Genomic DNA, 14287 nt, shown 5'->3' on the forward strand with positions numbered 1-14287 from the left:
ATGATATGCACCTTTTCTCTAAAGCTATGTACACATTAGGACAACATCGCAACCCATGCAATGTCGTCCGCGATGGGATCCGACATCGGCAAGTGCATGCACACTTGTCGGCTGTGACATGGGGGAGGAGCACGGCCATGCTGCATTTGGCAGCGTGGCCCTCGTAAGCAATATCACACGTCGGACCTAGATTCAAGGAGTCAGACTCAGAGTACATGCCCTGTTTAAATTTAATACATACTTTCTAACAATAAAAATAATTAAAAAAAAGCATAGCACCTATTAATCATTTAGGACATAACTAAGCGTAAACTAATAAACCTTTCACAACAAACTTACTATATTTCCCAGGATATTGCTGGAGGTGAGAACAGAAGCCCTACGTCATCTGACCCGGGTCACGCTAAAAGTATACAGGGAGCAGGATCACCTGCACTTGGAGATGATGCCATCTCCAAGCATCGGCAGTGGGAAGACCCAGACCCAGCGATAACCCCGGGTCCATCCTGCAGCTGTGACACTGCTTGAAACCGTGTTCAATAACCCATGATAGTAACAGAAATCACCTGGAGTCTGGAAAAGGTGTTATGCTCAGTGTGCCAGCATTTTCATGGTGATACAGGTAACACACTAATAATACAGGACCCACTGATCAGAATGCATACCTCCCAACATGACCCTCTCCAGGATGGACACATTGCTCTACTTCTGGACTTTTCTCTTCATTTATGATTGCCGGCACCTGTGTTGAAAAAGTTAATGGATAAGAAAGATGTTGCAGCACAGGTGATGGCAATCATACATTAAGAGAAAAGTCCAGGAGCAGAGCATTCTGTCCCACCTGGAGAGGGTCATGTTGGGAGGTATGCAGAATGCAAGCCCAGAAATCATGAGCCCTGGCAAAGGGGATCTGGACTGAAAGTCGACAGTAACTAGGTCGACAATGTCTAGGTCGACCACTATTGGTCGACAGTAACTAGGTCGACAGGGTCTTTAGGTCGACATGTTCTAGGTCGACAGGTCAAAAGGTCGACATGAGTTTTTCATAATTTTTTTCTTTTTTTTAACCTTTTCATACTTTACGATCCACGTGGACTACGATTGGAACGGTAATCTGTGCCGACCGAAGCGGTAGCGGAGCGAAGGCACCATGCCCGAAGCATGGCGAGGGGACGCGGTGCACTAATTGGGGTTCCCAGTCACTCTACGAAGAAAACGACACCAAAATAACATTAAAAACTCATGTCGACCTTTTGACCTGTCGACCTAAAGACCCTGTCGACCTAGACACCCTGTCGACCTAGTTACTATCGACCAATAGTGGTCGACCTAGACATTGTCGACCTAGTTACTGTCGACTTTCAATACCACACCCCTGGCAAAGGAGAGTCTGAAGCCAGATGGTTGTGTCTACACATATGCAAATGGTGGAACTACCCTTACAGGGCTGAGCCTTGCATGTGCGCGGATTGTGTACATGACTGTATTATACCTTAGGACAAAATCATTTAGGCAAGATATTGGGATTCTGGTGGTACCTTTACCAATGAAATCTTGTAATTGTCTTATTGCTATTGCTGTATCATTGAAGTGTTTTTTCATCATTTTAAAATTGTAATAAAAGAATTGTTTTAAAAAAAAAAAATTTCTTTTTTTTTATTTTTATGAAGGCTGTTACTGAAAGAGACCCCTATGTAATAAAAAATAATAATTCAAACACACACAAATGACACCTGTTATAAAGGCGCCACTGTCCTATAGGCTGTAAGCAAGCAGGACCCTAATATACAAACTTGTTTTATTACTGGGTGTGTTCCCAATTGAAAATAACTACAGAATATACTCATGTATGTAACGGTATCCGTTCACATGGTCGACCATGTTATGGTCGACAGTCATTAGGTCGACCACTATTGGCCGACATTGACATGGTCGACATGGACACATGGTCGACACATGAAAAGGTCGACATGAGTTTTTTAACTTTTTTTTTCTTTTGGGGAACTTTTCCATACTTTACGATCCACATGGACTACGATTGGAACGGTAAAGTGTGCCGAGCGAAGCGGTAGCGGAGCGAAGGCACCATGCCCGAAGCATGGCGAGCGAAGCGAGTGCACTAATTGGGGTTCCCAGTCACTTTACGCAAAAAACGACACCAAAAAAAGTAAAAAAAATCATGTCAACCTTTTCATATGTCGACCTTTCATGTGTCGACCATTTTCATGTGTCGACCATGTGTCCATGTCGACCATGTCAATGTCGACCAATAGTGGTCGACCTAATGACTGTCGACCATAACATGGTCGACCATTCATACCGGAACCGTATGTAACTATATTATTATGAGTAACGTATTGATGAGAAATAAGGGCGCGACATGCAGGTACACCCCCAAAATGTCACACACCAAGGGCGTGGTCCCACAGACCCAAGATCATGACCCCTTTTAGAGCATGCGGCAAAGTCCCGCTACCCAGTTTTCAAAAGTTGAGAGGTATGCCTACCTGTTCTCTGTGTTTTTCTTTATGCCAAAGACCTGTTTCCATAAGCACTAAACTAGTCATCATAAGAATATAGAACAGTATAACTTTTCTATACATAGGTACAGTTTGCAATCTAGAATTGGGGAACATCTCAATGTGCCTTTATATAGCCAATGCCCAAAATGCAAACACATACAAATTTTGATTATTTAATCCCACAATACAAAAAAACATACAAATACATATATACACACACACACTAACAGTCTACTCTAAGTGGATCTGATTGACTGTGCTGACCTTGTGAATACCATATTAACAACAGATCAATACTGTGGACATTGGCCCTCATTCCGAGTTGTTCGCTCGCTAGCACTTTTAGCAGCTGTGCAAACGCTATGCCGTCTCCCACTGGGAGTGTATTTTAGCTTAGCAGAAGTGCGAACGAAAGGATTGCAGAGCGGCTACAAAATAATTTTGTGCAGTTTCAGAGTAGCTTCAGACCTTCTCAGCGCTTGCGATCACTTCAGACTGTTCAGTTCCTGTTTTGATGTCACAAACACGTCCTGCCCAGCCATGCCTGTGTTTTTCCTGGCACGCCTGCGTTTTTCCGAACACTCCCTGAAAACAGTTGACACCCAGAAACGCCCTCTTCCTGTCAATCACTCTGCGGCCAGCAGTGCGACTGAAAAGCTACACTAGACCTTGTGTGAAACTACATCGTTTGTTGTAATAGTACGAAGCACATGCGCATTGCACCGCATACGCAGAAGTGCCTTTTTTTGCCTGATCGCTGCGCAGCGAACGAAAGCAGCTAGCGATCAACTCGGAATGACCCCCATGGTCCGTAGATTTGCAGAAAAATATTGGCGTTGTAATTATGGGGCAAAACGTCCTCCTGCCATTTATAAAGCATCACCATTGTGCTCTGGAAAATGTGACTGTTGGTGAACTCTACCTGTGCACCTGCTGGGTGACCTGGAACATGGGACCTGCTGGATGGTCTGGAAACTGTGACAGTTATTTGCAGCCAACCACTAAGCAGGGATTTTCAGAATTCAACTCCTAAGGGGGTGAAAATGTGTAAAATGTTCCACCCAGCAAACCTTTGCCTAGTTGAAACTAGGCACAGGTGTTGTTGTTGTTGTTTCTTCACGATCACAATCCATTTAGCACATAAATTAAACTAAACCAAACAGTGTTTTGGGAGGAAGATCTACAAATCCACAAAGCTAGACTGATTTCCCATGGGCACGTTCTAGGACAATAAAATGGGTGTATAGGTTAAAATGTGGTGGGTGAATAAAGATGTGCACTTATACATAAGAGGAGGCAGTGGCGTCACATGGTGGGTGCAGCTTTGGAAGGGGTAACACCAAAATGCCGGCTCCACCTAAGTGACAGGAGCCAGGTACTTCAATGTTACAGTCTCCTACAACACTCGGCTCCCGTCATAGATGAGGAGCCGACAGCACAGGAACACTGTCTCCAGGGGCAGCCCAGTACAGCCCAGCATCTCCGGAGATGCTGAGCACACCCCTGGAGTGATGATCTCGGGATCCCAGCGTGACCTCTCTCCTATGTATGGTGGGGAGGCAATCAGACACCCCTCCCCCACCACCACCCACGCTGCGAACCTGCCTCCTGCTGTCCACCAAATCTAATATAGGCACCCCCACCATTATAAATACTCTCTCCCATTTTGTAAGGTGGGGGCCTGCCAATACCTTCCCCATTGGCCAGGCGCCCTCCCATTACCTGGGCCCAGCAGAGCTTTGGTTCCCCTGAGGAAAGGCAAACACATAGACTATGGAACACAGACAGGACAGGCAGGCAAAGGGTATGGAACACAGATAGGATAGGCAGACACAGGGTATGGAACACAGTCAGACAGGATAGGCAGACACATAGGATATGGAACACAAACAGCACATGCAGCAACAGGATAAGGGACACATACAGGACAGGCAGACATACATAGGATATGGAACACAGACAGGACAGGCATCAAATATCTGACCACTTAGCACTTACAGTACCCATGCGGTGCTGCTACAATGGTCACTGCAATGCTGTCATCTGCATGGATCCACGTGAAGCAGAGGGGAGAGCACACTCCTAAGGCTTCCTCCATCTGTGTTGTAACCCTGAACGCCAACCACAGCACTGCTGGTTGGCTACTCCTCGTGCTGCCTGCAGGACTAGGTCAAATCCCCCTGCTGATGCTTCCCATATGACAGCAATGGGTCCTGAATCCACCCCTGCTCTGACTGGTTAGGAGGGAAGGGGCTGGAAGGGCAGATATGTACATGCTGGCCAGTAAACCTCCTTACCACCAATCTTGGCCCGCTAAGCCCTGTGCCTCTCACAAACGGGCATGACCTGAAAACAGTGGGGCCACCGGGAAATTACTCAGCTCCCCCCTATCTCAGTCGAAGCCTGTCTCCATTCCTCCTCTGACTGCAGTCTGACCTCTAATCACTTCCTCCCATGCCTGCCTCCAAGATATCTTTCACTAGGGATGGCCATCGACCATTGATGAATCAAAATCATCGATGGTTTATGGCCGATGTAAAATACTTTTGCCATTGATAGGGGAGAACCATCGATGGAAAGGTATAACCAAATATTTTTTTATGTGGTGCCGGGACACAGAGCATAGCTCTGCCCCCTTACACCCGCTAAGCCCCGCACCTTTCAGTGGTGGCCATCGAGTGGTGCAAACCAACGATAGTTCACCATAGATGGTTTGTGTACCATCGATGGTTATCGTCGATGGACACCCCACCGATGGCCATCCCTATCTTTCACTAACCCCCCCCCCCACCTCTTTAGGAATGCTTTTCCTCATCAAGGGTGGGATGAACTACACATCGCATTTTGGATGCGATACATCCCACCACTTAACGGGTACATACCAGCAATAATTATATCAGTATTTACTTAGAATTGTGATTAAAATTACAAAGGGCAACTCCTCCATAAATTGGACTTCTTGGTTTATGACCTGGAAGTACTTCTGCACATGCGCCAGATGATGTGCAAACAGCAGGGGCACTGGGAGGGATCGCTCTCAAGAAGAATGTGGTAAGAAGCCCATAGGCTTTTATTAGGCAACACCATATGCAGATGGTGTTGTCTACCGTGTCTAAGCTCCAGAAAGTATCACTTTCCAAAGTTTGATACTGTAACAGGAGTCTTGCTAGAATGTGCTCTGCTACAAAATTCCACCAGCGACTGACTCTAGGCTTGTGCAAAAACAACAAATACCTTTTATTCAGGGTGCTCAAAAACAAAGTTACACATAAAACAAAGATCCCTGTATCTAACAAACCAGGGAGGTTAGGCCCTGCCTCACTCCCTCTTACGTAATAAGGACACAAGATGGTGAACTATGCCTGGGCAGGGCGAAGCCAGAGGAAACTCTGGTGGAGGTCCGCAGCGGTCCTGACGTGCAAATCGGTCGTCCGACCTGGGTATAGGGGCGAAAGACTAATCGAACCATCTAGTAGCTGGTTCCCTCCGAAGTTTCCCTCAGGATAGCTGGCGCTCCGTGCAGGCACGACCCCCGGCATCCTGACACTAGTGGCCCAGCCCTCCGGATCCCACTGTCCCTAGCAGGCCTATCACCTGGGCACCAACTGCCTTCAGGAGCCCTGACTCATGGGAGAGACTCTGCTTTAAACCCAGAACCCAGGTGCTGGCTGATTAAGCAGCTTATTGGGCTAAGAAGCCTATAAGGGGTGGTCTTCAGTATGCCGGCTGTCGGGATCCTGGCGCACAGTATACCGGCGCCGGAATCCCGACAGCCGGCATACCGACACTTATTCTCCCTCGTGGGGGTCCACGACCCCCCTGGAGGGAGAAAATAGCGTGGCGAGCGCAGCAAGCCCGCAAGGGGCTCATTTGCGCTCACCACACTGTCGGTAAGCCGGCGGTCGGGCTCCCGGCGCCGGTATGCTGGTCGCCGGGAGCCCGACCGCCGGCATACCATACTACACCCGCCTATAAGACCTGGTCTGGGCCAAATGGATGGGAACCCGGTCCATCCACACTTCCCATCCACCCCCAGGACCCTGTGTGCAGCTTACAGGTGGCAAAGTACCTTTCCTGCCACAATACATATATGGAAATTGTGGGCAAAACTCTGAAAATTGCACTTTTCAGAGTTTTGCCCGCATTTTCACTTTAGCACATCCCAGTCAAGTCTGAATTTCTTCCACTCTCCCTAGTTTTCATTGTTCCCTGACATCACACCTTTTAACTATTGTAAAGCCTTCTTTTGAATCTTCTCTTATGTCCTCCTCGTATCCACCTTGTCTTGTCCCTAGTTCACTCTCCAAGTATTTACCACTCCCCCTTTAAAACGTATTCTTTCCTTTGTTTTTCCCCCTACACTATCCCTAATACCAATGCTCCTTGTGTTTGTCTCCTCTCCTTCAACGACTCTGACACTGTCACTGTACGATGTGTAAGGTATCATCGAGAACTGTTGTGCCTTTCCCTGCAACTCACCACTGCTAACTGACTCTAGCAAGCTGCCCATTCCCATGTACTTATCACGCCAACATTTGTGCTTTTATTGCAATATTTGTCATTATGCTTTGGACTGTCCACTGTTGTGCATTGTATTTATGCTGTGTATTTTTTTTTTATGTTATTTGTTGTTACCTTGTAGCATTTAACAAATAAAAGATAATAATGATGATGATGATAATAAAAAAAATAGTTCAACGATATTTTTGCAATACATAAAAAATATATTGATTTATGTGTCACTTTTATAAATATTTAATAACCCGTTCAGAAGCAGGTATGCAATTATTGTTGTAACAGAATACAAATAGCCTTTATTAAAACATTGTTAGGCAGCATCATCATGATCTTTTGGTTGCTAAGCGCCATCTAGTGTTCTCCGTATGTAACATCACTGAAACTAGAGTTTCATAGGTATCCTGTAAAAAAAAGGTACACAGTTCAAAAGGTCGACAGGGTCAGAAAGTCGACATGACAATGCGACACACATATGGTCGACACAAGAATACATACATACATTTGAAAAATTTTATTTAATAAAACAAAACTATGTATTCTCATATATTTTATCATTTAATCTAGATGTATCCTAAAGCTAGTCACACACATAAAATACTGTACTAAACAATTGTCTGTGAACTACTGTGTTTGCCTATCTGTGTTAGGTTTATATGGTCTCTCTACTTTTTGTGGGGGTTTCCTCAAAGTTCTTAATTTTCCTCCCACACTCCAAAAACATGCAAGTACAGTAGGTTCATTCAGCTTCTAACAAAATGATCCCTAGTGTGTATCTGCGTGTACATGTGGTAGGGAATATAGATTGTAAGCTCCTCTGGGGCAGGGACTGAACATTTCCTGTGAAGTGCAGCATAATATATGTGCGTGTATAAATAACTTTTAACAGATAAATAAATATGGCACCAATAAAACAGTTGCTTGTTCATCAGTGATGTGTCCAAGCTATCTGATATGATGGAAGGACAGTGTTTTGTTAACAAGGAAACAACTGGATAGCTAAAGCTACAGTAGCTTTAAATATGAATGATTGATGCATACACCTCATTCCCCATTCCAAATAAGGTGCACACTTCTCAAGAAAACATTAAAACAAATAAAGTGTACCCAGGCCCAGCCCTACGCATACGCCAGCTACACGGCTGTGAAGAGTGCCGGACTGATGAGGGTGCGCTGCAGTCAGTGACAGTGACTGAGTCACCATCACTCACACTGCAGCATGCTAACCTGCCCTGGATACTACAGGCTCCTCTGACAATCACACAGAGGAGCCTCCCGGGAAAGACTGCTCTGTCTCTGGCAGCCCCGAGCATACAGCCCTCTCCCAATGCCTGGGAATAAGGGGAGGAAGACAGTGTAGCGTCTGAACGAGGGAGAACTGGAGATGCCCTATGACCAGTGTCGGACTGTGGCATGAAGGGCCCACCGGGGGAATGCAGTGGTACTGGCCCTTGTGTAGGGGCATAGCCATTCTCCAGAGAGGGTGTGGCCAGCCACCACTGATGTTTGACTAACCATTAGAGCAGGCCTGGCCAACCTGTGGCTCTCCAGATGTTGTGAAACTACACATACCAGCATGCCTTGCCACAGTTTTAGCATTCCCTAATAGCAAAACTGTGGCAAAGCATGATGGGACTTATAGTTTTACAACAGCTGGAGAGCCACAGGTTGGCCAGGCCTGCATTAGAGAGTGCATGGTCTGGCGCCTTAATAAATACTGTATATATAGTATATACATGATAATGTACCAGATTAATAACAGCACTGTACTGTAGAAAATACACCATAGTCCTGTGCAGTATAATGTAACATACGTATAATGTATAATTCAAGTGCACAGTCTGGTACCCCATCTTTAGAGGAGGAGGTAGGGCCCCAGGCAGTGGGGCACACTGGGAACCCCTGTGGACTGGTCCAACCCTGCATATGACAGACAGACGAGAAGGTATGTTCCTCACTCTCACTGCCAGTAGAATCATGAAAGTTTTTTCAAGTTTATAATTTAGCCACATGGGTCACCGATGGGCATGCCGCAGCGGCGGGGGGGAAAGGGGGGTATGGAGAAGATTATTCACTGCTGCCAAGCAAACTATGAACAAGTGCGGACAGTGCAGGAGCCGTGTGCGTCGACAATGGGGGGAGGAGGCAGAGTCCATCTGAGATGGATTATACTGCTGCGGCTGCCCCCCCCTCTCTGTGTCAGTACTAACGCTGCTGCCTGCTCATGTGTGCATGTGTGAGCCCTCCCAGGCCCCCAGGCTGCACACTGTAACCAACCATGTACCCTTCCCCCAAGGCAGTAAGTCACCATGCACCCCCCCACTCCCCCACCAGTATGTGTGTCACCATTCACCCACCCAGCCTCCCCAGTATGTGTTTAACCATGCACCCACTTACCCCCCAGTATGTGTCACCGTGCACCCCCCTACCCACCCCAGTAAGTGTGTCACCATGCACACCCCAGTATGTGTGTCACTATGCACCCACCCAGCTACCCTGGCAAGTATGTCACCATGCACCCACTCACCCCCCAGTTTGTGTGTCACTCTGCACACCCCCAGTATGTGTTTAACCATGCACCCACTTACCCCCCAGTATGTGTTTAACCATGCACCCACTTACCCCCCAGTATGTGTCACCGTGCACCCCTCTACCCACCCCAGTATGTGTCACCACCCCAGTATGTGTGTAAACATGCCCCCGCCCAGTTACCCCTGTATGTGTGTCATCATTCACCGACCCAGCTACCCCAGTATGTGTGTCACTATGCACCCACCCACCCCCACAGTATGTGTGTCACCATGCACCCCCCACTCAGGGCCGGTGCTAGGGTGCTCAGCTCCCCCCAGCAAACTATAAATTTGCGCCCTCCCATACTTTACAAAGGTAAAGCGCACACAATGCCCCCTATAGCAGTGACGCTTATACACATAATGCTCCATGTAGTAGTGCTGCTTATACACACAATGAACCCTGTAGTAGTGACGCTTACACACGTAACGCCCCCTGCAGCAATGACGCTTATACAAGACTCCCCCAGTAGTGATGCTTACACACGTAATGCCCCCTGTACCACTGATGCTTACACACGTAAAGCCCCCTGTACCACTGACGCATTCACACGTAACGCCCCCTGAACCAGTGATGCTTACACGCATAACGCCCCCTGAACCAGCGACCCATACACGTTACACACCCTGTAGCAGTGTTGATTACACGCATAACACCCCCTGTACCAGTGATGCTCTCACACGTAACACCCCCTGTACCAGTGCTGCTTACACATGTAACGTCCCCTGTACCAGTGACACTCTCGCACGTAATGCCCCCTGTACTAGTGACACTTATACACGTAACGCCCCCTGTACCAGTGACTCTCACACGTAACGCCCCCTGTACCAGTGACGCTCTCACATGTAACGCCCCCTATACCAGTGACACTCTCACACGTATCGCCCCCTGTACCAGTGACTCTCACACGTATCGCCCCCTGTACCAGTGACACTCTCACACGTATCGCCCCCTGTACCAGTAACACTCTCACACATTATGCCACACAGTCACACATAGATACTGTACATACATTACACACATACACAGTCACACATACATATACACAGATACTGTATACATATATAGACACACACACACACACACACACACACACTTACCTAAAGAAATCTGGCAGGCAGGAGATGTAGCAGCTCATCTTCCTGTGTAGCAGAGTGCTGCAGCCTGTTACCATTTAGCTCCGCCCACTTTTGGGTCCCTTATGGCCACTGCACTGTCACAGGGGAGGGGAGAGCAGGCTTCATGCTGCCGCCCCTACAGTACTTTACAAGTAGCAGTTGTACCTCTGAGTCTCTAGTAGCCTGGTCCACTCCATGTAGCTCCGCCCCCTTTTCTGACGATGACAAACAAGTGGGGGAGGACTGGAGGCTTGCCTTGAAGCTGCCGCTGCCTGTCACACAGTGTGAAAGGGGCAGCAGCAGCAGGGAGACAGGCGCAGCGGCAGCACAGGGATGCAGAGCAGGGAGAGCGCCTCTCCGGTCCGGCGCCTGCCTGCCCCCACTCACCCTGTATGGGTGTCACCATGCACACACCCACCTCCCACAGTATGTGTGTCACCATTCACCCACTCACTTCCTTAGTATGTATGTCACCAAGCAGCACCCCCTCAAGTATGTGTGTCAACATTCACCTACCCAGCCACCCCAGTATGTGTGTGACAGGCAGCGTTCCCTGTTGCTCAGTAACGCGGGAGTGCTTAGCAGTAACATCACCAGATCCTCAGTCCCGGTGGACAACCACGCACCTGCACACTGTGGTCCTGGCTAATTGCACAAGTAGTGGAAGGTATAAGGTAGGCAATCTTCTTCCTTTGCTTTCTCATGCACATAGCACACTTGCAGTCCTGACAACGGGGTCCATAGTGTTCCCAAAATGCACCGTTGACCAATTCAGATGTTCTGGTACAATTCAGATGTTTTTGGGGCAGAGCAACGTGACGCGATTCACATCATTAAACTTCAATATCACTGTTCGATCACAGCATCATTCAGTGAGGAGCAGAATTTAATAGCCTGATTTACTGCTAGGTGCATAATCAAGCCTCCAGGTTGGCTACCTTGCTGGGGAAGAGGGCAGGATATGGGAAGCTAGCCTTCTTTTTCGGACATTTCAGGAAAGTAGGCAAATTTGGCTTAAACTATATCAAATTCATTTGGTAATGTAATTAAATGAAAAACATTGCATTTGAAAAATAGAACTGATACAACACTGCCATCTGCTGGAATACTATGTCACTCCTAGATGATACATAAATTATGAAGAGCTAAGTTTGTTAAAATGTCTATAGTTTCTGTCCCAAGTGGTACGGGAGTGCCAGGTCACTTAAAAGTGTTATATTTTTGCTGTAAATGGCAAGATTCACTTCTAAGCTGCTATCCAAATGTCCAGCAGACAGAAAGCTCTAAATAAGCTACAGCAGTTGTAACATCACAAACAACTCTTAAAGGGACCCTTCCAGGGGCGGATTGGGAACAAAAAGCGGCCCTGGAAAAAATTGTACTAGTGGCCCCACTTGGGCAGCACCAGAGGTGTAAGGTCTAGACATGGGCCACCCTCCCCCCAAGACTTTCCAGATAGTGGGGATGTCCAGCATCAGGGGAAAGTTAAAAGGAAATAAAATTAAATGTTATGAGCACATTATATGATACACCTTTAGAATTTATGAAACTATATAAAATTCTTAAGAAAGATATATTTTCTTGCTTATTACACCAACTGTATCCCAATCACTATTCACTCAATCTTATATGTCTACCAAGAAGGCAGACAGAGCATACACTAGATCATCTGCAATCACAGTGGCAAAGTAATTTTCATATATGCGAATTGTTTGGCATCTTATTCATTATGTCTATAAATAGGACCACATGTCCTCAAACAAAACAGGGCCCGCAGGTGCGTCGACCCACCGGGAATCTTCCCTGCAGACCACATGGCCAATCCGCCTCTGGACCCTTCAGTGTCACAGCCCCCTTCTAATTACCAATCTTTGCAACATATTGTTTCACATAGATGACTTTTAGACTCAATGGCACCTATACCTATAGTACAGTAAACAAAAGAACAGCTTCAGTTCATACCATATTTAATGGAATATCAGGGTATTTGCTACTGAGTACTTGCCCTGAAGAAGGGCTGCTGATTTTGGAAATTTAGGGTAAAATACAAAGAGGGTTAGAGAAGAATTGGGGAAGGTCAATCTGACAGAACAATGGGGTGTGGAGTGTTGTCACCTAGCAGTCCAATCACGTATGTTCACACTGAGCAGCTGCCCTGGGTCTCATGATTGTAGAGTCCATCGAGCAGACGTGGGCTGGGCATCTGCCCCCCTGGCTGGTGCCTCTGGAGTTTCTTTGAAGGCAGATAGAGAAAGCTGCCCAACCGCTCTGCGTATGCATCATAAACAGAGTGGCCAGATATAATTTTTTTTTCTTTCATAAGGCCCATACACACGGTGAGATTCGGGCTATGCCCGATTCTCAGTATGCGACAGGGGCTAGGTCGGCATCGCAAGCACATAATGAGTATGCTTGCGATACTGACTATGTGCGATTTTGGCTAAGTGTCAATTTTGACTATCTCTTCTATAGAGATAGTCAAAATTGACTTGCCTTGACTTGCACAGTCTATCTAGGCTTGCGATGCCGACCGCACGGGATCTGCACTAACTTTTCTTACGATTTTGACTATATAGTCAAAATCGTAAGAAAATGTCTCACCGTGTGTACACACCATTACTCCCAATCTGCAGCCAGACAGTGAATGGCTGGAGCTATCCACCAGAGTGCGAATGGAAGTGTCACGGTTCGGGTAACTGGACGCCATTTTTTACCAGTTAGGTGTCTCCTGAGATTGGCTTAGCGTGCCAGGGCCAGGTCATAACTATGTTTTGTTTCACATTTAATCTGGTGTTACTGGCTCAGTGGCCTTCTTAGTGTTTTCACTTAGCTTTAGTTTGGTGCTCTCAGTCCCACCGCGGCCGTCACCGCCGTGGCCGTCACAGTGTGTGGCGTCCTTTGTGTGCCGCGGTCGCCGTCGCCATCCCTGTAGCGGCTGTGCGGGTGTGGGAGAGCGTGGAGTCTTCTACTGCTGCGGCCTCCGCCACCATTGCTGTTTGGCACATGGTTCTTCAGATCATCTTTCCCCTTCAAATTCGGTCATGGGCGCAGCCATCTTGGATGAAATCACATGTCATTCTTCTCACCAATCTGCAGCGCTGCTGGTGCCTGTGTGTAATTGTCAGCCAATGCCTGCTCCCCAGCAAATATCCTGTCCCAGCACCCAGGAAATTGTCAGTGCTTCAATTGTCTTCCCAGTGATTCCAGTCTTCAGCTTCACTAGAGACTCTCCTGTGGTTCAGCCTGACTCTCCTGTGATTATACTCTGCAGTGCAGTCTGACTTCCTGTGGTTACACTCTGCGGTACAGCCTGACTCTCCTGTGATTATACTCTGCAGTGCAGTCTGACTTCCTGTGGTTACACTCAGCGGTACAGCCTGACTCTCCTGTGATTATACTCTGCAGTGCAGTCTGACTTCCTGTGGTTACACTCTGCGGTACAGCCTGACTCTCCTGTGATTACACTCTGTGGTGCAGCCAGACTCTCCTGCTATTTGCACACTGTGTTGGCTGAGTGTATGCCTCGGCTTCCAGCAGCTACTCTCCAGCGGTCCTTTGCTC

At 47.4% G+C, this 14287-nt stretch overlaps 1 protein-coding gene across 1 annotated transcript in view; it reads right to left on the reverse strand.

Annotated features, from left to right (window-relative positions):
* Positions 1-14287, reverse strand: part of OLFML2A (olfactomedin like 2A) — a 271746-nt gene that overhangs the window by 147441 nt on the left and 110018 nt on the right. The gene's annotated exons all lie outside the window — the stretch shown is intronic.

This window comes from Pseudophryne corroboree, chromosome 8 (genome assembly GCF_028390025.1).
Source record: "Pseudophryne corroboree isolate aPseCor3 chromosome 8, aPseCor3.hap2, whole genome shotgun sequence".
NCBI classification, from domain to species: Eukaryota; Metazoa; Chordata; class Amphibia; order Anura; family Myobatrachidae; genus Pseudophryne; species Pseudophryne corroboree.